This window comes from Pelophylax lessonae (assembly GCF_965119305.1).
Source record: "Pelophylax lessonae genome assembly, chromosome: 10".
Classification (NCBI taxonomy): Eukaryota; Metazoa; Chordata; class Amphibia; order Anura; family Ranidae; genus Pelophylax; species Pelophylax lessonae.
The window spans coordinates 154,943,826-154,949,825 of NC_138777.1; the positions used below are offsets into that span (position 1 = coordinate 154,943,826).

Genomic DNA, 6,000 nt, shown 5'->3' on the forward strand with positions numbered 1-6,000 from the left:
ATGTCTTTCTCTGATATTTCAAGAATGTTAAAATGTACAGTCTAAGTCAAGGCTCTGAACAAATGGATAGTTTACTGTCCTTTAGATTTTTAGGGGGCCCGACTGTGGCCAGTGTGAGAAGAAAAGGCCCCATTATTGGTATTAGAGGGAGGAACATTGCCCCATCAGTGTCAGTGGCTCCACAGTTGGTGTCAATGGGAAAAATAGTGTCCGATCATTGTTTGTCAGTGGGAAGAATAGTACCCCATTGTTGGGGTCGTTGGTAGCAAAAGTGCCCTATTTTTGGTATGGGTTGCAGGAATGTCTCATTGTTGGCGTAGAAGGAATAGTGCCTTGTATCAGTGGAAGGAATAGCGTCCCAAGGGCATGATAAAGGCAAGCAAAGGGCCCCATTTAGCCCCTGGGCCACAGTTTGGGGACCACTGGTCTAAGTGATAACAGACTGAGGGAATCTTCCTTTTGCTTTCAGTAGAAATCAAATGGCATTCTGCAAAAATGTTTTTCTACGCCAGTCTTTGTAGACTGTATCTAGGCACGGTTCCTTGACTGGAGCTCAAGGAATATTTTTTTTACCTCTTGCCACTCCCAATCTGTAAATAAATGTCCCCTGGTAAGATACCTCTCATGCTGGGGATACGTTTATAAACCTCCTTCTGAACAGCCAAAATCCGACACTTTCTGTGGCTGTCCCCACTGACAGGCGTTGTTTTCCATCATGTGATTGATATGTCAGCTATGACATGCAAGCTGGAAGTTTCACTGATGAAATTCAGCATGCAGATGAACACTGCGTTCTTTAGGTTGCAGTGGCCTTTGCAATGCCTTTAGTTTTATACTGCAGTTGGCCAGTTTTAGTGGAAATAAAAAAAAAATATATATATATAAAAAAAAACCTAACCGGTATTTTTTTTTTTTTTTTTTGTACAGAAGAGACTATGGGGGAAATTTGCTAAAACTGGAGAGTGCAAAATCTGGTGCAGCTGTGCATGGTAGCCAATCAGCTTCTAACTCCAAATTGTTCAATTAAGCTTTGAGAAAATACCTGGACTGGTTTGTATGCAGAGCTGCACCAGATTTTGAACACTCCAGTTTTAGTAATGTCTCTTCTGCAATAAAATCTCCTTTACTGCCTGCTAGCAATTTTCTTCTAATTGTACAATGAACCTCATCTGGAATATGCAGTTCGGTTTTGGGCATCAGTTCTCAAAAATGATATCGGGAACTGGAGAAAGTGCAGAGAAGGGCAACCAAACTGATAAGAGGCATGAAGGAGCTCAGCTATGAAAAAGGATTAGAGGAGCTGAATTTATTCTCTCTTGAGAAGAGGAGATTAAAGGGGAATATAATCAACATGTATAAATACATAAGGGGTCCATAGTGAACTTGGTGTTGAATTGAATTAAGGGGGAAATCTTTACGTCTAGAGGAAAACAGATTTCGTCTCCAAATATTGAAACGTTTCTTCACCGTAAGAGCTGTGAAAATGTGGAATAGACTTCCTCCAGAGGTGGTTCTGGCTAGCTCACTAGATTGCTTTAAAAAAGGCCTGGATTCTTTCCTAGGTATACGCAATATAACTTGGTACTATATACAGTAAAACCTTGGTTTGAGAGTAACTTGGTTTAAGAGCGCTTTGCAAGACCAGCAAAATTTTCAAATAAATTTTGACTTGATATACAAGCGATGTCTTGATATACAAGTAGCCTCAAGTCACAGCTGATGATTGGAACAGGCACATCTAAGGATGCAGGCATCAGGGGTAAAGCTGTCCACATAGGACCATCCTCCGCACCATCATCTACGTCATCCTTTCCATGCTGCCCCTCGCTTTCAGATCGCTTTACTGCAGGGTGATCTTCCCGGGCAGGATTACAGACTGGCAGCCGGCGGTGCAGAAGATGGTCTATGTGAACAGCTTTACCCCGGATGCCTGCATACTTAGATGTGCCTGTTTTATTCATCAACCTTGTGAGTTGCTAAATGTTGTACCTTCATTAAATGGAACCATATTGCTACCCTGTAGCTCCTGCTGGATTTTGCTTCCAATCCCCTTGTGGAAGCGGCTATTTGTGGATGGACATTGTATGGTTACACAACCTATCGCTGTGTCCATAATCTTTTTATATGGACTATAAATTGAAGGATTTGTGAATAAATGGTTGTGGAACGAATCATCTGAGTTTCCATTATTTCTTATGGGGAAATTTGCTTTGATATAAGAGTGCTTTGGATTACAAGCATGCTTCCGGAACGAATTATGCTCGCAATCCAAGGTTTTACTGTATAAAGTTAAAGTTGATCCAGGGAATATCCAATTGCCTCTCGTGGGTTTAGGAAAGAATATTTTCCCCTGCTGGAGCCAAATGGATCATGTTTTGCTGGGGGTTTTTCACCTTCCTCTGGATCAACTGCGGGTATAGGATTGTGTATATGGGATTGTATGGTTGGGTTTTCTTTACGGTTTCTGTTTTTTTATTGGTTTAGCCTGGATGGACTTGTGTCTTTTTTTCCGCCTCACTATGTACTATGCAAGTGCAGCTAGAATCCAGACGAATGCATAGAGAAGATGTCAGTGGCAGCGATGGAGCAACCAGGGGAGTATGGGTGAAGCATTGCTTGAAGAGGACACCTGGGTCAGTAAAATGCTGTGCATATCTGCCCATCATGGCAACAGGCCTGAGGGACCTTGATGCATTTAGTTCCTCTTTAAAAAGAAAATAATTAAATATGGTATATTTTTGAACGTTTTTGCGCATTTGTTTTTTTAAAAGAGTGCACCAAAAAGAAACCATAGGGCCTTATTAATATTGAAAATTTAATAATCGGTTATCAAGTTAGATTTTTAAACTTTTGACAGTTACATTTGTCTTGGAAATCTAGAAAGCTTTAAAATACTGTTTTTTTTTTTTTAACATCCTTAACATTAGTCAGTTGCAGACCGCTAAATTTACTGATAGTTATTGCATTTAGTCTTGATAAAAAAAGCAGACCTAAGTGGAGCGAGTGAAAGGTTTTTATTGTTTTTAGGGTAATAGGTTAATTCAATGTGATAAGAGTGACAGAAAATGAAATATGCTGTTTTTATTTAGGTTTCTGCCTGAACACACCTCACTTCAGTTGTCATAAATTTTACTAGCTAAATCCTACAGCTTGCGCCATAAATTTATGATAAAAAATTAATGAACTGATCAGTCTTTATGCTAACATAAAACAAAAAAAAAAAAGACACTGACATACCATGCAAAAAAACGAACTAACTACGGTCCAACAATATTATCACAGATTTGGGTGGCAAATTTGAAAAAATTCATTCAGTTGCATTAGCAGTCACCAACTGATGTTTTTATCTCAAAGTTTCTAATGCCTCGTACACACATTCAGATAATCGTACGAAAATAATTGCTTTCGACTTGATCGCACGATAATCTGATCGTTAGTAGACAACTTTCGACAGCCGATCACGACAGTTTATCCAACAAAATCCGAAGGGACAAACACAAAAACTTCTGTCGTACGATAGCCTAGCGAAAGAATCGTTTAATCAGTACAGTATGCGTCCGCTAAAAATTGATCGACAAAGACCGCGCATGATCAGAAACACTAAAATAGCACGCAATAAAGCCTGGCTGCCATTGCTTTTGTTTTGCACCATCTGATACGTAGCTAAGCAACCAGGAAGCTTTTTGAGAATCGTACAAAAAAAATTCTACATTTATATGCATTGTTGAATTAGATATTAGTATCATGTAACAAAATGCAAATGATAAGTCGTCTGATTATCTGAACGTGTGTACGAGGCATAAGTTTAGTTACTAAGCCAGATCAGCACTAAATGATTAGCTCTTTTTAGCGACAAAGCAAGCCATACAAATAGATTGACCTCAAGCTTTGGCAAAACTGCCAGACAGCCATACAAGAAAACAAACACTGGCTTTAACCCAAAAACATCCAGATAATCAGAATGATTACTGGACCTTTGAATTGTTTGGTGCAATTTTCAGTGTGCCGTGTACAAAAGTACATTGCCAGCTTGTAACTGCTGCAGTTGCAGACAGCATGGAGGAGTGTGGGCAATGCTCTCTTCTCCCCATCTAGATACAGAGCAGACACATATCAGTGGAAAAAGGGGAAGGTAATCTCCAGCTGAGCCCTGATAGGGGCAAGCAGAGTGTAAAAGGAGCTGCTGCAGCTGTCAGTATGTACCGTTAAAGCCATTAATGTTTTGTCACAGTTGACACAGTCACCCATGTTATTTTCTCTGATGCCCAGGTGCTGCAACAAACACCAGTGATTCATTACAACTGCCTGTGCATTGTCTTTGGCCTACCAAATCTGCCTGGGTACAATGACAATTAGTGATAGGGTGTTACCTGTGCTAGTCTTTGACCAAACCAGCACTATTTTAAAGACCATGTGGCTACAAATTCAACCCCTACTGCATATACCAAGATTTCATTCTGTCACTTTTACTAAAGAACATGACAGTTAACACATGGATTGTGACTCATGTTCAGAAATCAGAATGATGGACTGCGCTAGCACACTAACATAGCACTGGCTTGCATAGGCACTCAACAGAGCTAATATTGTTATTAGATACTAGCATGTGTGGCTCCACTCACCATCAAAGAGTTACTGTATATGCATTACAATGGTTGCCACTTTTGAATGACCTCCAATCTGCATGCTGTCCTATGCTAAAGCCTGTGACTTGCTCCCATATCTTGGTCTGTTCATTACACAACAGACAAAGGAGTAAAATGTAAATCTTTGACAAACATTACATCTTCACTGCTGCTTGTATACAGATTAACTGTGTATAGGCTCTGCATATATACTGTAAAAGATTTACATGTCTGTGTGCATAATTCAACAAAATCCATCAATGTTAAACATCTAGTAAATGTTGAGTTATACGTTTCAGCACTGCTTACTTTTATTACGGTTGATCAAAATCTAAAACTTGGGATGTCAGATAATGTTCAAGAGGAATATTTACAGAAAGCCACCAGAAAACATTTCCCTGGTCTATCACCGCATGCTGCCTTATCACAAAAATGTAATAAATATATATTAGCTATAAACGATAGCAAACAGATTATGAAAATACACGCATTACTGGAGGCATGGAAAAAGCATGCTGAAAAGGATAACACACTTAATAAATGTAAGGATACTTAAAGAAACTATAAATAACTACAAACGGTTATTTCCTGCTAATTAATAGACATGAAGGTTCATGTGCTTCAGGCAACTCATTTCTTCACAAGTGTCAGATGAAAACCAATATCCAATCAACATTCCAAATTGTAATTTATCATGGATTGAATTGGAAATTCTTATGATATTAAAACAAAATACTAGTGTAACAAATGCTAGGCCCTATTAATGTCATTTCCAGAGGAAGTTTAATGTAAAAATGTGTCACCGTATCAGAAAAGGAATGTCATGTTGTAATATATTGCAATACATTATGCTACTGAAAGACACATATTTAGCACAGCAAATATAAAAAATAAACACAAGTTTCAAAGTAAAACAAACTTAAATAAAGTGTAAAATAAATATTACTGGTACATACTGTCCTCTGATCTCTGTGCTGCTTGATCGGAGTTTAAAAGAAAATGTACAGAGGGTTTGGCTTTATACACGTGGAGTCAAACAACAAGTTCTACTACAAGCCAGATAAGTATTTGTACTTTGTGCCGGAGGCAGGAAACACTAGAGCAGAGATCTCTCACAAGCATATCTCTCTTAATTATACTTAGTGCGCACACACACTGTGTATGCCTCTGATAAGGTAAACTATGACACCAAATACTGTCCATAGGCAACGCTCAGCTTCTAGTTTATAGTTAACCTAGCCAGAAATGACAACCTTAATTATTGTTTGCACTCTACTATGCCAATACCTGATAAATACTTAAAAAAGAAATACGGAAACTGCATTTTAGAGTATTTTCTAGTTCGCAATTGATAAATTGTGAAAATTGTGGCAGT

At 38.6% G+C, this 6,000-nt stretch overlaps 1 protein-coding gene across 1 annotated transcript in view; it reads right to left on the reverse strand.

Moving 5' to 3' along the window:
- Nucleotides 1-5,716, reverse strand: part of PC (pyruvate carboxylase) — a 674,712-nt gene extending 668,996 nt beyond the window's left edge. Inside the window, exon 1 of the mRNA XM_082271181.1 lies at nucleotides 5,582-5,716. The gene's annotated coding sequence lies outside the window, so the exon portion shown is untranslated. The remainder of the gene's footprint in view (nucleotides 1-5,581) is intronic.
- Nucleotides 5,717-6,000: the final 284 nt, after the last annotated feature.